The sequence below is a fragment of the Coffea arabica genome, chromosome 7c (assembly GCF_036785885.1).
Source record: "Coffea arabica cultivar ET-39 chromosome 7c, Coffea Arabica ET-39 HiFi, whole genome shotgun sequence".
Classification (NCBI taxonomy): Eukaryota; Viridiplantae; Streptophyta; class Magnoliopsida; order Gentianales; family Rubiaceae; genus Coffea; species Coffea arabica.
The window spans coordinates 17077331-17094169 of NC_092322.1; positions in this window are offsets into that span (position 1 = coordinate 17077331).

Genomic DNA, 16839 nt, shown 5'->3' on the forward strand with positions numbered 1-16839 from the left:
AGGTGAAGCTGCAGTCATTTTCTCCAGAGCAGATGCAGAAAAACTTGCGGAGCCGTTTCGATGGTCTTTAGTTGGAAAATTCTCTCATGGGAGATCTTCTTTAGAAGATATTCGCAAGTTTTTTGCTTCCTTAAATCTAAAAGACCACATTTTCATTGGCTTGATGGATTACAGGCATGTTCTGATCAAGTGCTCCGCTGAAGCAGATTTTAACAGGATTTGGACGAGAGGGATTTGGCAGTTAGGCAAATTTCCAATGCGTGTATTTCGATGGTCTCGGGAATTTCATGTGCTCAGAGAATCCTCTCTGGTTCCAGTTTGGGTTGAACTTCCAAATTTACCTATCCATTTTTTTGATAAACATTCGTTGTTTTCCATATTATCTCCAGTAGGAAGACCATTGTTTTTGGATTCGGCAACGGCTGCTGGGACGCGTCCTAGTGTGGCAAGGGTATGCGTGGAGATCGATGTAGCAAAGCCTGTTTTATCGAGAATCTGGGTGGCGGTTGAAGGAGAAACCGGCTTTTGGCAAAAAATTGTACCAGATGATTTGCCAAGATATTGCTCATCTTGCTGGAGATTGGGTCATTCTTCCGAAAACTGCAAGAAAAACTTCATCGATGGTGGGCATCAACTCCAAAACAATCAAGCCAAAAGGCTTAAGCATGGCTCAAAGATACCTGAAAATACCCAGCATAAATTAGTCATTACAAATGTATGTAATGACTCAGAGGCTAAAGATAAATTATCAAAAGAGGATACAACAGCTCCTGAAGAAATGCAAATTTCTGGTGCGAATGAAGCCGAAGGAATTACAACAGCTGTAACAAAGGAATCTGGGGGAACTGCTGACAAATGCAATACTGAAGCCAAAGGAAAAGCATCAATGGAATTCAAGTCAGCTACTGAAAAGGCGCGACTTACGGGCGTAATTGAAATTGAAGGAACGTCAACACCTGCAATGGAACATTCTGGAGCACCGGAGCAAAACGATGCAGTTGCCGACGGTTGCGCGCTCAAGGAGGGAAAAAACACAGCAGCTTCCAAAACTGATGCACATCCACATTCGGTTGCTGATGCCGCAATGCATGTCCATAAGGAGCATTCGGTAGTGGAAGACCAATTGACAGCTTGCTATGGAAATGATTGTGAGGGGCCACAAAGTCAAAGGAATCATAATGTTGGAATGGTTCAGCATCAAATGATCGACACCACAAGCACAATTAATCAACTGCCCCACAATTCCAATGGGAATAATACATCGGGGTCCCAGCTTATTGGGGAGCATAACTTGGGATTAGTTTATCATGAAAGGTCCGACATTGCTGAGACAGATAATCTATATGTCGACTTGCGTGGAGCTGATGATGAAGATTCCAAATCCAATGCGGCTGATGAAGTAGCTTTGCCAACTAACGTAGGAAATTTATCTCCGAGATTGGTCATACCACGTGAGAAGTCGGCTGAGCCATCAATACACAATCTAAACATTGACCAATCTGTAGGAGTTCAAATGGATTGCCGACATGACCGTGTTAAGGGTGTGCGAGCTGGCTTCCCATCCGACAGGCAGCTACGTTCAGCGACATCATCTCAAAATTCTTTCCAGGTTTTTTCTCATGATTAGTGGTTTATTTTGGAATATCAGAGGGGTTGCTAAAGCCCCTAATTTAAGAAGATTGAAAAATTTAGTTCGTGCTCACCATTTGAAGTTTGTTGTCATTTGTGAACCAAAGTTAGACGTGTCCAAAATTGAGTCCATTCGTCTACGATTAGTATTTGATTATTTCTTTGTTAACTTATCGGGTGATATTTGGATATTCTATAGTAGCCCTTTTTGAGTGTTCCATTATTGGGAGTTCGGATCAGCATATTTCAATACATGTTCAAAGTCAATTGTTTTCTTCTCCAATCATCATGTCTTTTGTCCATGCTAAATGTTCATTAGAGGAGCGGTGTGGCTTATGGTGTTCATTATTAAATGACAAGCCGGTTTCACTACCTTGGTGTATTGGGGGTGACTTTAATGTTATTTTAGCCCCTCACGAGAAACGAGGTGGACGTCCGTTTGCTATAGCAGAAGGCACGGATTTCATGTCTTTTATGGAAGAGGCACGGGTTTTGGATGTGGGATTTTCAGGAGCTAGTTTCACGTGGTCTAATAATCGGAGAGGTAGAGCACGGGTTTCAAAAAGATTGGATAGATTTTTAATTAATGGGTCTTGTTTGGATCTCTCAGACGTGATTTCTGTACTCCATCTGCCAAGACATCCCTCGGATCATGCACCATTGAAAATTATGTTTTCTGATCGATCAGACAATAGTCCACGACCTTTCAGATTTTTGAATGTCTGGACGAGCAAATCAGAACTATTGGATGTGATTCGACAGGCTTGGAACCAAAATGTGAGTGGATCCCCGCTACGTGTTTTGTGCTCTAAATTATTGGCAACGAGGAGGGCTATTCATACATGGAACAAGCAACATTTTGGCAATATATTTAATGCTGTACGTTCTGCGGAACTGGTGGTCAAACAAGCAGAAGAATCGATGGATCAATATGCATCGGAGGAATTTCAGGTTGAGCTCAGTAAGGCCCAGGCAGAGTTGCGGAATGCACTGTCAATAGAAGAGCAATTTTGGAGCCAAAAAGCCAGGGCAAAATGGCTTCAACAGGGAGATCGCAATTCAAAGTATTTCCATGCAGTTGTAAGACAGAGACGGATTAAAGGAATGATACACCGAATCAAAAAGTTAAATGGAGTTTGGGTGGACACCAATGCTGATATAGCAACTGAGGCTGTATCATATTTCTCTGATCTCTTCACTGGCTATCTTGAGTCATCTTCTGATATGCGACATATGATTCCACACATGATATCGGAAGAGGAAAATAGTAAATTGGAAGAAGTGCCTTCGATTGAAGAGATTCATCGAGTCCTGAAGTCAATGGATGGGGATAGTGCTGCCGGCCCCGATGGCTTCACAGGCAAATTTTTTACATTTGCCTGGGAAATTATTGCCCAAGATGTCTACAAGGCAATTCTCAGCTTTTTCTGTGGGGCAGAGTTGCCTCGATTTATCACCTCTACCTCAATTGTATTAATTCCAAAAAAGCCAAATCCTCAGGACTTTTCTCATTATAGGCCAATCAATCTATGTAACTTCTTCAATAAGTTGTTATCCAAGATCTTAGCTGATAGACTGGCTTCTCTATTACCCAAAATTATTTCGCCCCAGCAGACAGGCTTTGTGAAGAGTCGTAATATAACAGACAACTTCTTGCTAGCACAGGAGATTGTGTCGGGTATTGGGAAAAAGACTAGAGGTGGTAATGTGGTCATGAAATTGGATATGTCTAAGGCATATGACCGAGTGACATGGGATCATATCATTGGTGTTCTCAAGAAATTTGGCTTTGGAGAAAGATTCATTGATTTGGTTTGGCGCTTGATCTCCAATGTCTGGTTTTCTATCATTATAAATGGGGCATCGCATGGTTTCTTTAAATCTACACAAGGCCTACGTCAGGGTGATCCATTATCGCCTGCTTTATTCATTATAGGAGCTGAGGTGTTATCTAGAGGATTAAATAATCTTGCTATGCAATCGGGGTTTGTGGGTTTCAAAGTCCCCTTTGCATGTCCTACTATAACTCATTTGGCTTTTGCGGATGATATTCTAATTTTTACAAATGGATCTTCTTATTCTCTAAAGCTTATCATGCAGGTGCTAGATGCGTATCAAAGGTGTTCTGGACAATTGATAAATGTGCTAAAAAGTTGTTACTTAGTACATCCCTCGATACCACCGGCAAGAAGAAGGGTGATTGAACGTATCACCAAATTTATTTATCAACCATTTCCGATACGTTATTTGGGATTTCCCCTCTATTTTGGCAGATGTAAATCATCATATTTTGGGGAAGTTTGCCAATCTATCCTAGGGAGAATAAGGTCATGGAAATCAATGATGCTTTCTCTTGGAGGCAAAATAGTTCTAATCAAACATGTGTTGGCAACGATGCCAGTACACCTGTTGTCAGCAGCGGTTATCCCGGGTAAGGTTTTTAGAACTATAGAAAAAGCCTTCTCGACCTTCCTATGGGGGTCATCCTCCGAGGAGTCAAAATTTCACTGGATACGGTGGTCTCAGACGTGCTATCCGGTAGATGAGGGAGGAGTTGGTTTCCGGAGGTTACAGGACATCTACACAGCATTCTCATTCAAGCTTTGGTGGAACTTCAGAAAGGGATGCTCGTTGTGGGCTTCATTCATGAAAGCTAAGTACTGTAGAATACTACATCCTTGTCAGGTTGAAATCAGGTCATTGGACTCCGCAATCTGGAGAAGGATGGTCAATGTAAGTCGACAAGTGGAGCTATCTATGCTATAGGATATCAAGAATGGAGCTTGTCATTTTTGGTACGACAATTGGTTGGGAGGGGGTGCCTTGTTTCTCTGTACGACAGTTGTCTCTAATTTGTCGTTTGGTGATTTTATCATCAATGGACACTGGGATGTGAGTAGATTATATCAGACATTGCCGACGGATCTGGTTCCCTCCATTTTAGAGCATCCAGTCCCGGAAGACTGGGGTGAAGCTGAAGTCTTTTGGATGTCCACAACATCTGGAATCTTCTCTCTAGCTTCGGCATTTCGGGATATTAGGCAAGCACGAAACAAGTCTATGGTTTTTGATAGCATTTGGCATCCTCAGATTCCACTCAAAATTTCATTCTTCATGTTAAGATTGTTGCTGCAGAGGCTGCCTTTACCGGATAGGTTACGTAAACTTGGTTTACATTTACCATCAAAGTGTTTCTGCTGCGATTCCGCATCTGAGGAGTCAATTGAACATTTATTTTCCAAAGGCCATATAGCTTCAACAGTTTGGAATTATTTTGGAGCTTCATGTGGATTGACTTTTCCAGGCTCTAGCTCCTGTATAGTGGGTTGGTGGTTGCACTCATATGATTCAGAGATACAGCGACTCATTGGACGCATTCTTCCCACTATAGTATGTTGGCAAATTTGGAAAGCAAGAAATAAAGCATTATTTGAGGATGTCCATATGAGATCTCCCGCCATTTGTCTTGCCATTTCCTTGGAAATCCAGACCATTGTGGAAATTCATTTCAAACAAGTTTTCAAGGCTCATTCATTCTACCATTTGTATGATTGGCCGTATTCATCTCACACTTATGTCACGTACAAACTTGTTCGTTGGGAACCAAAGGAAACTGGTCGGTTTACTCTAAATACCGATGGCTGTTCTAAGGGTAATCCAGGACTGGGTGGAGGAGGTGGGGTTCTTCGGGATTCACATGGTATTCCTTTGATTGATTTTTCGGCATATCTTGGAGAAACTACATGTCTAAGTGCAGAGGCCCGGGCTCTTCTTATTGGCATTCAAACATGCATACATAGGGGTTTTGAGAATCTCTATATTCAATCGGATTCTTTGATATTAATTGGAATTCTTCAGAAACGTATTCACTGCCCTTGGAAGATTCGACGAGAGATTAGGCAGATTTGGCAATTCGTGGAAGATCCTGATCGTTTTGCACATTGTTATAGAGAAGCTAACACAGTCGCTGATGCATTGTCCAATGTGGGCGTCTCTCATCCAGAGCATCAACTCAAGTTATACGACTCCTTCCACTTGTTTCCAACTATGGCCCGTGGAGCAATTCGCCTTGACAGATTAGGGATGCCTTCAATTCGGAAAATTAAGCGTATGAAGGGCTGAGGATAAAGGAGAATTTGAGATATTTTGCCTTTCAACTAAGCACCAAACATTTCTGGTTCATTTGTTGTCTTTATAGTCCAATCCTGTACTTCAAAATGATGTTTCTTTGAGTGTAACTTTTATTCTCATCAATAAAAGACTACAAATTTGAAAAAAAAAAAAAAAAACTCAATGCATACATAGAAGCTAAACTATAAAACTTATCAAATTTGAAAGAAAGTAGGCGAATTCCAAATATCGAATAAATAGCAATGGTACTTCAAAATATCAGAAAACATCGAATTTTTAGGTTAGCTTGTAAGTTTATATATGAAGTAGTGAATATTGTTTAAACCATCCTTCACATTTCATCAAATAAACTTTTTACTCCTTCACTTTTAAAATAGTAACATTACGTCTCATGCAAAATCATGTCGATAAAATTTGGTTCTAATCTAGGTTTCTAACCATGTTTAATCTTGAATCCATTACGTAACCCACACATGATCATTTTTTTAGAGGGCAAAAAGGTTTCAGCCTATTTGTAGTTAAACAATGACCCAATTTAGATTTCTTTTTGTCTCTAAAAATATAGGATCTAACATGAATCATATTCATTTTTTCCCTAAAAATATAAAATCTAACTCAATCCATTTCATTTTTTGCCACTAAAAAAGTGGTATCTGACCTTTTCGTACATAAAAAATGACTGCATATATGTTACATGGTGATTTTGAGTTAAAAAGTGATCGAAAATTTAAGTTGAGACCAAATTTTATTAACTTGAATTTATAAGGGATATGAAGTTAACATTTTAAAAGCGAAAGATGAAAAAATTCATTTAATAAAATGTGAACAACGTTTTAAATGATTTTTCCTGTGAAGTATTTCAAAACAACAAATACATAAATAGAAAATATTGATAGAATTTTCTAATTATAGTTCTAATTCTCAGAAACTCATTTCTTCTTGTGTGAAACTATGCACAAGTTTTTCCATTAAACTATTCACGAACAAGAAAACAAAAAACTAGTTGTCTTAGTAAATTTCAGAATAGTTCCATTTTTTCTTTTCTCTACTAATGTAACATTTAACTCACAATTATAATATGCATGCTACTATCTCATAAACATTTATAATTCATGTACATTTTTATTCCTTACAATTGTCCTCCTCCCCTAATTGCTTCTCTTCTCTCCATTCTCGTTGGTTCTACCCAAATACACATGCATGATAGTTCGGTGAAATTTACCTATCTTTATATACTCTTAATGCACCACATTTTAGATTCTTGTACTGCATATAAAAAATAGGATATTTGCTCCGCAAATCTTGACTCTTCCCCTCTCCCCTCCCCTTTATATCTAATGTTGTAAATTTTTCTTACATTTTTTCTCTCTCTTACATTGTTTTTGTTTCAACCAATTAGAACCACATTTTTTACACTTGTCCCTACATTTTTTACTATCATTTGCAATAGAAATGTATCAAATTAACTATTGAAAATGTCATACTTTCTATTTTGAAATGTCTCAAAATATTTATCATGTTACAAAAGAAAAAGCTATCTTTGACCTCTATCTCCAATGTTGTCTCTAACTTTATTCATATGTATGTTCGATGCAAATTCAAAATTTGAAATTTTAGGCACAAAATTAAAAGAGAAGCAAAGACATCACAATTAAAATGCTAGCTCAAAAAGTGGGATTAAGTAACAAAAAAAATATGGAATGAAGAGAGTGTAATACTTAATTAGAATCAACCTTTATTCTAAAACACCATTTTTGCCTTTATTTTTTCTCCAGTGAGAGTTTTCACTTAACTATGCCGCAACAGAACCTTTGCATAACTTTCTACCAATTTCATATGCATTGTTGATCTTCAAGTGATTGTGCATTTGCATGTCTGACTTGCTTATTTCATGAATGTATGCATAGAATTGGAGAAAACATGTAAGTTTGCTACCATTCTAATGTAATGAAAACCAAAATAGGGAAGAAGCAAGACTTAACAATCTGGAGGCGGCACTCGTGGTGATGTTCGGTGTCCCAAGGGGTTGGTTATTTTTTTCTTGATAAAGATGGAAGAAGAAAGAAGATGTTGGAGGTGGTGGGTTGGGAGATGAGAAGAAGAGCATAAGAGCATGGGAGTGGAGGTACGGCGGTGATTTGGCAAAAGAGAGGAGCAATAAAAAAAAAGAAGAGAACAGAAAAATGTTGATCGGACCTCTCTCTCTCTCTCTCTCTCTCTCTCTCTCTCTCTCTCTCTCTCTCTTTTTACCAATAGTGCATTTAAAAAAATACAAAACCCATTTTTTTAAAAATCTTTTACATGATCTCAAACTTTTTTTTAAAGTATAAATGGGCAATTTTGAACTTGAGACCTCTTATTTACACTCCTCTTTCTTTTGTGCCACACAATCCATTCATTCCTCAGTGTCAATCTTATAGACTGTGAATGAAACATCGTAGCAATCTATGTTCTTTAATTAAATAATATACTAGAATTTTGCCTATACCTTAGCACGGTTTTTTTCATTTATTGTGAATTTATATAAATATGAATAATTTAAAAAATTAACAACCATCCTACGTGTTTATTTATATTAACTTTAGAAAATTAATATAGTCTAAATGTTCAATTATTTACTAATTTTTAAAAATTTGTTTACATACTTTGACTACAATATGATAGTATACATTAATCAAACAATGTACCCCATATAAAAAAGCTTGGTAGATATTCTTTTAGATAATTAAAATTTATATAATGCTATAAACGTAGAACTATATATTCAAATTTAATTAAGTAGAAAAAGTCTAGCAATCCATTTTTCTTTGTCAACAAATATTCATTTTCCAACAATATTAGTAAATCTATTGGTGTAACAGTTAATTTTCTTTTTTACACTAAGTTAATTTATATGGATAAAAATGATATTGTTAGAAAAGAGAGGATGCATAAGAACAAGCAATATTGTTCTTATGATCCTAAAATCGCTAAATTAAGGCCTCAATGATATTTGATGAAATCCTTCCTAAATTGATGTTTACTTGAAGATTTGGCAGATGGCCTGTCGTTAAGTATATTTAATGGGAATAATGAGAAATTTTGCCCTATTTGACAAGTGAGTTTTTTGGATATTTGTCTAAAAATTAACTATACTTACTATAGAAGTTGTAGAAAAAATTTTTAAAGTGTATAAATTTTTGAATATTTTGAAGTGTATAGTTTAAAAACTTTAAGAAATTTTTTGAAGTTACTGTAGCTAAAACTGTTAAAAAACTTGTAGTAGACAAACTTGGCCAAAAATTTGCTTGCCAAACAAGGCATTTAGTTGATAGATATGAAATTTTAAATTATGTATTTTATGAGACAACAATGATAAGGAAAGAGATTATGAAGAATTTGAAACATTAATCAACAAGATAATTGTGAATGGAAGTAATTTATAAGATATGTAAAATTTTAATAATATGGTGGTGAAATGAAATAATTATATTTCAATAATTGTGATTTGAAAAAAGTTTTACCATAGTTCTATGTAATAATGTGATAGAAAACAAATATCATTAAGATAAGATTAGTTATTTTCGAAAGATAATATAATCCAAGTAGAATTCAATATGGGTAACTTGACTCATAACTCGTTAATCCTTTCCAATTAGCAATGCTAAGTAGGAAATAGAATATATTTGATTGAAATATAGATGGCAAAGAAACCTATTTAACTAAATTTACTTATATCCGCCTATTAATAACTGGATATGGATATAATAAGTTTTAACATATATATATATATATATATATATATATATATATATATATATATATATATATAAATGGATTACCCAATTATTAAATGGGTATGATTGGGTAACCCATAAAATTCAATTAATTCATTTAACTTAGATTCCTAACTTATCCACCATCAATCGTTGTTGCCTCCCCCTGTTCTTGAGGTGTATCCTGTTTAGGTGTTGTTTGTGAAAATTCTTGTCAAAAAGACAAAAAAGACCTGTGGAGAGGTAAAAAAAATCGGTATGAGTGAGTGCTAGTTAGTGCTTAGTAGAGGCTTCCCCTGTTCCTATCCCTGTGTCCCACATCGTTTGTTAAGAGTGTGCGTGAGTGGTACTTAAGTTCCATGGGTGCACTCAAAAGTCAGCTAGCCTTTTGAGGTGTATCTTGTGGGGTTAACTTAGGTGTTGTTTGTGAAAATTCTTGTCAAAAAGAAAAAAAAAAAAAAGACCTGTGGAGCCGCTGTGAGTGAGTGCTAGTTAGTGCTTAGTAGAGGCTCCCTCTGTGTCCCACATCGTTTGTTAAGAGTGTGCGTGAGTGGTACCTAAGTTCCATGGGTGCACTCAAAAGTCAGCTAGCCTTTGAGGTGTATCTTGTGGGGTTAACTTAGGTGTTGTTTGTGAAAATTCTTGTCAAAAAAAAAAAAAATCGTTGTTGCCTCCACCGCCGCCTTCCTGCTCCTCCTCCTCTCTTCCTCCACTGATTGTTTCTCCTTCCCCTTCTCCCCGTCTTTCCTTAAGAGAAGGTCTTTGCCCTTTCCTTGCCTATTTCAATGAAACCAAATCCACCTTGAAAGTGCAAATTCCTGAGCTGATTTATGAAGAAACTGTGGTGTCCTAAAGATTTTCCCGAAGAATGTCATCCGGGCTAATATAATTATGAAGAAACTGTGTTGTCCAGGCTAATATAATTATGAAGTTCCTTTCGTATTATACTTGTGAGAAGTTGCATTATGTGGTCTTGCTTTTGTGCTTGTTTATGCTTAATGAATCATCACAACCAGCTTGGTGGTAGGATTTTGATAAGATCTTGAACAGCCACTTAATAATTTTGCATTTTAAGAGAATAGAATAACTTGAGGCTTTGTTTGAGGGAAGGAGGTTGGGGTCACTCTTTGTAATTGTTAGAAACTAGCTGCTTTTAATTGTTAGTGTTTGAATTGGTTTGGGGGAAAGGGGGATTGGTTGGTTATCTTTTGTTATTAAGATTGAGCTTACATTGTTATTACTCATTTGACTCATTACAGAGCAATTCTTGCATACTTGGTAGATGAGTTAGAAAGAAGATTGGACTGTTTTCTAATTTTTACAAGTATTTAGACTTGTATATTTTTGCCAAATTTCTTTCTCATTTCTAAAGATAACTGATTTTGCCTATACATGGTTCATCTTTTTGTGAAAATTGTTAAGATTGAGTCATTTTGTTGTCGCTAAAGCTATGTACAAAGCACAGAATAAATTCTTCTAAATAGTAGTCTAAGTAGTGCTTGGTGCTTGTTCTGCCATTTTCTTTCTTATCTTTTGAGGGAAGTTAGTTCAGAAAATCTCAACTATTTGCATGATTGCTTAGGGCCGTTTGTGGATTCCAAGTATTGAAAATTGATCTCATTTTTTTTCCATTAGAAACAAGCTACGATCTTTGTGGTTTTTCAAGAAATGGTTTTCATTGTGCTTGTCATATTAAATTCGCAAGTCAATGTTAGAGTTCAAATTCTTATGCAAGGTATTAATTGTCATGAATATTTTATGCTGCAGCTTACTTCATTGACGCACCCAAGTTATGTTTCTCTAGCTGTCATTATTTCAAAACTTGCTCAAGCACATTGATGATGTCATTTCTTTTATCATTGCTAATCTTCAACTTTCACATTATGCATCAAATATGTTGTTTTGCAACACTGAGTGTTGCTGTCAACAAATGTAACTGAAATTTTTCTTGAGGTTTTGTGGAGTTCAAGAGATTTTACTATAGTGCTCTTGGTGATTTTTGAATTCTGTTTGATGCACAAGAGTTGAAGTTATTCATCCTTCTTCCTTCATACCTGTACATCTCCCTTTATCTTTATTATTTTGGGATGTTGAAGTAGAGACAATAACATTGGCATTGGCCATGGACATATGAACTATATCATAGGCTATATGGCATGCACATTCCATAGATTAACATTGTAGAGTTAATGTAATGATTGTGTAATCCACCTTTGTAGAATTATGGTTCTTTTCTTTTCTCTTTTCTTATCATCTTGCCTGATAATTTCATGATTTACGTTTAGGAACTTTTGTTCTAATTCCTATGTTTTAACACACTCTTTACGCAAAGACTGGTTTATGGTGCCTAAGCTAAAGCTGTCATTGCCATTGGGTTTGATGATTTTATCTCTGATGCCCTAGGAGGTGCTGGGTTTTACTAAAAGGCTCACTTGGAGATCAAGAGAGCAGATGTTAAATTGTTAATGCATCCCGTATTGCAGAGCAACTCTTCGAGAAAATGAAGGCCAAATTTCCCATCTATTAAGGAAATGTTGAAGCCGCTGATCCCTGATATAGATGCTTTGAAACGATTCCCATTTGCTCGTAAAGTAGTTTCTAGCATTCATTGTTTCAATGATCTCTACATTGTTGAACATGTCAATGAAACTATTGTATTTTGACTATTTTCTAAGTCATCAATGGGGAATGAAGATATTTTGATTTTTTTTAAAAGTTCCCATAGTTGACTTGAAAACTCTAATGTATGGTTAACTAAGTGATTCAAAATCAGGTACAAGCTTCTCCTTTCATTTTGGCCTTTTTTCAAATTAAGACCCCGTTTGGAACTTGAGTTTTTTAGAAATTTGTCTAAAACTTTACTGTAGTGTATGTAGAAATTTTTGGAAAATTTTTTTAAGATGAAAAACTTTTTTTTTCCCTTTTCTTTTTTTTTTTCTCTTTCTCTTTCTTTTTCTTTTCTTTCCTCTCTTCTTCTTCTTCTTCTTCCTTCCCCCTTCCCCTTCCTTCCGCTGTTACCTCTGCCTTCCCAGCAGCCATGGCCCTACCATTTTTTTTTCTTTTCTTTCTTTTTCTCCTTTTTCTTCTTCCTTCCCCCTCCCTCTTCCCTCGTGGTACCAGACGAACCAGCAGCCATGGTCCCCAAATTTTTTTTTCTTTTTCTCTTCCCCTCTTCTCCCTCTCTGCTCCCCTCTCCCCCTCTACTCCCCTTCACCCTCCCCCTCTCCCTCTTGAAGCCAGAGAACCAGCAGCCATGGCGTGCACAAAAAAATTTTTTTTTTTTTTTGCTTTTTCTCTCCCCCTATTTCCATCTCCCTCTCCCCCTCTCCTTCCCTTCCCCCTCCCCTTTTGCCCAATCCGGTCGCGTGACCAGATCGCAGATGCGGTTTGGTACCGCACGACCAGATTGCAGCTAGGAAAGGGGAAGGGTTGCCAGGGAGGGGAAGGAGAGAGGGGAGGGAAGGAGAGGGGGAGGAGGAGAGGGAGAGGGAAAGGGAGAAAGGAATGAAAAAAAAAAGGGAAGACTAGCACCGGAATAGGTGGCTGGTGCCGGAAGCAGCGGCGGAGCTGGTGGTGGCCGGCGGCGGAGGTGTTGTGGATCGGGGTGGGGGAGAAAGAAGAAGAAAAGAGGAAGTTTTTTGTGTATTAGATATTTTGAAATGTGTAGATTAAAAAATGTGATAAGTTTTTTTTGGTTCCTGTAACTAAATTGTTAAAAAACTAGTAGTTAAAAAACTTGGCCAAAAAACTCGGTTCCAAATAGGCCCTAAGTTAATTGGGTAACTGTCTTTTGGTTGGATTTGCTAGCTAATATTTTGCTCCATTGAAATCATGACAAAATATCTGAAATTGTAACTAGATGTCAAATTTTCATTTTTGCCAATTGACATAACTTTAACAAATAGAAGTTTTTATGAACTCAGGAATATTGGCCAAGGCAATGGAGTGGGATAAGCTTTTGAATTAAGTTTTTATGTTAACTTTCATATTGTTTAGTTCAGCTTTTTATATTCTTATTGTTCAATTATTAAATTATGTGCAATTTTGCAACATAGTGCATGGATGAAAAAATTTTGGTAATTAGGCGTACTGGGCATTATAAGTAAATATTTAAAATTAATGATGGGTGTAAGGGGTGGAGCGGGGTAAGTTTTTATGTTTACTTTCATGTTATTTAGTTCAAATTTTTATATCCTTATTGTTCAATTAATAAATAATATATAATTTTGCGATATAGCGCACGGATGGAAAAAAAATTAATAATTAGGCTTATTGGATAATATAAGTAAATATTTAAAATTGATGGTGGATGAAAAGGGCGGTATAAAATTAATAATTTAGTTTACAAAATGAATTTAGATAAGTTTGTAAAAAATTAGAATAAATGGGTTGTAAATAGATAATTGGGTTACCCAACTCATTTTTTGACTTACCAACCCATTTTACCAACCTAAACCCACCCAAATTATCCATTTTGACACCTTTAGACTGAAATAATAACTTTGATATATATATATATATATATATATATATATATATATTCTTGAGCAAATTTAAATTGCCATCGCATGGTTAACATTCAACCATGAACCAAAATTTTCTTTTTTGTCTACATTCATTTCAATTGACAAAAAAAAAACACCAGATCAATCACATTAAAGTTGTACTGAAAACAATATGACACCCCAAATCCTAAATTGCATCTCTAAGTAGACATGGTCACAGTTTTAGAATCGTTGTTTCCGGTAAAAAATCTGACGATTCCAATTCTTTTGAAAGGTGAAATATAAATCAGCCCCTATTAGGATGGTTATGGTTATGGTTCTTGAATCTCCTATTCTGGTTACGGTTCCGATTTCTTCCGATTATGGTTTCAGTTCTTTTAGTTATATTTAAACACTTGTTGTTATAAATTTGATTCTAAAAAATGACAATGAATGTAAAAAAGAAAAAATTATTGTATTATCATGTGCAAGTAAAAAGAAAAAATGATGCAAATATTGTGAAAAATATCTCATTGTTGATTAGATTAGATTGATTTTGGATTTAAATTAGTCAGGGGGTATAAACCTACTAATGGAATGGGACAATGGGTTAGCATTGAAACTATTAGCATTAGATTGTGAGTATTAGTATTGAATTCTAAACTGACCAAATAGATTTAGATAGCAAATGTAGTTTTAGATGGTTTGAATGGATCGTAAATCGCTAGTCCGATTCTGATTCAAAATTTTGATGAACCTGAGCTCGAACCTTTAGCCATAGTTATGATTCTGATCGTAGTTTCTAAAATTTGGTTGTGGTTCAACAAACTGCCGAGCACAATTTATACATATCTATGAACTAAATGATGATCGACTTTCTTAATTTTAGGGATATGTGCGTTTGTATCTGTGGCTCGGACACATCGTGATTTTCGGTCCCTTAGACTCTCGAAAACCATTTTCTTGCTTCACAATCAGAAACACGACAAACTGTCATTGTCCAAATGCCAAATTATTTCAACTAGCACGGTACAATTTATACCATAATTTCCTCCACGTTTTGAAACTAGACATTTAGACAATTGAAAAGGTGCAGCACTCGCACATGTCATGTCTATAACTAAATGGTTATGTTATAAGTCTTAATCTTTTTTCTTGTTTATGTTGACTTAATGTCATGTGCATATTAGGTGAGCTAGATTTAGAAGAAACTAAAGTAGAGGCCCGCCTTCCTTGTTGGAAATTTTTTTTTAAAAAAAAAAACTCTTAAAAATAAAAAGAAACTAAAGTAATGTACCTAATTTACCCTAGAATATACCTTAGGTTGTCATTCTAGGACTAATTTGTTCCGTTTTTCGAAATAGGAGGGATAACTTTGTTTCATTTTAAAAGAAAAGGACAAAAAATATTGTTTTTTCAAAATATCAAGATGAGGTAGGTCATTTTTCCTAAAATAAAGCAAAAAATTGGGAAGGGGAGAATGAGGGGCAAGGGCACTAACAACTAAAACCTTTAATTGTATGGAAAGGCCAATCATGGTAACGTCGCGAGTTTTTTTGGATGGAAGATGGAGGAAAAAAGAATATACTAAAGGTGATGGGCCAGGAGAGAAAAAGAGGAGCATGGGAATAGGGGCATGGCGGTGATTTGCCAAAAGGGTGTAGGGAGAAAAAGAAGAATGGAAAAATGTCGATTGGACTATTTTTCTGTCAAAGGTTAAAAACTCCATTTTCTTTAAAATCTTATACATTGTCTCAACATTGTATAGGTAGACATGGCCACGGTCCCAGAATTGCTGATTTCGATTAAAAAATCGATGGTTTTCTAAAAGGTGAAACCTAAACTGACGCTTATAGGAACGGTTACGATTACGGTCCTTGAACCTCCGGTTCTAATTATAGTTCCCGTTTCTTCTGATTATGGTTCAGTTCTTTTTGTTATGTTTAAATACTTGTTGTTATAAATTGATTCTAAGAAAATATGACAATGAATATAAAATAAAATTATTGTATCGTCATGGGTAAGGAAAAACAAAAATGACGGAAATTTTAATCTCATTGTTGATTAGATTAGGTTGGTCTTAGATTTAGATTAGTTAGGGGATATAGACTTACTAATGGAATGAGGCAATAGGCTATTGGGCTTCGATTGGAACTAATAGTATTAGATGTTAATTATTAATATTGAATTCTAAACTGACTAAATAGGTTTAAATAGCAAATATTTATTTAGACGGATTGAATGGATCATAAACCGCCAGTTCCATTTCTAGTTCAAAATTTTGGTGAAACTCAACCTAAACCTGTAGTCACGGTTATGGTTCTGATTTTGATTTCCAAAAATCGGTTCCAATTTCGATTCAACAAACTACAGAGTACGGGCCAAATTTGGTCTGATTTCGATTCAAAACCTGAACTATGATCACCTTTATATATAGGAATGGCAACGAGATTATTTTGGAATGGGAGAGGGTCTCCGCCCCCCACCGTCTTTAGCTAACTATCCTCACCTCGCTTTGCTCCACCAAGGGCGCCCATGTCTGGCAATTTCAATTTTTTTGGGCTTTAGTCCAATCGCTCAATTTACTAGTATTGCTACTACTGATGGTACTACTATTATTGTCACTATAATTATGGGGGTGCGCAGGTGACGGGGAAGAAAAAGAAAAAAAAAGTTTTTCACCCTTACAAAAATTTATACAAAATTTTTTCGAAAACTTCTACAGTGTATTACAGTAAAGTTTTAGACAAACTCCCAAAAAATTCAGGTTCGAACAGGCCCTATAATTGGAGCTCACCTATAAAAGTGACTGTAAATCATGATATTTCTAAACAATGGAC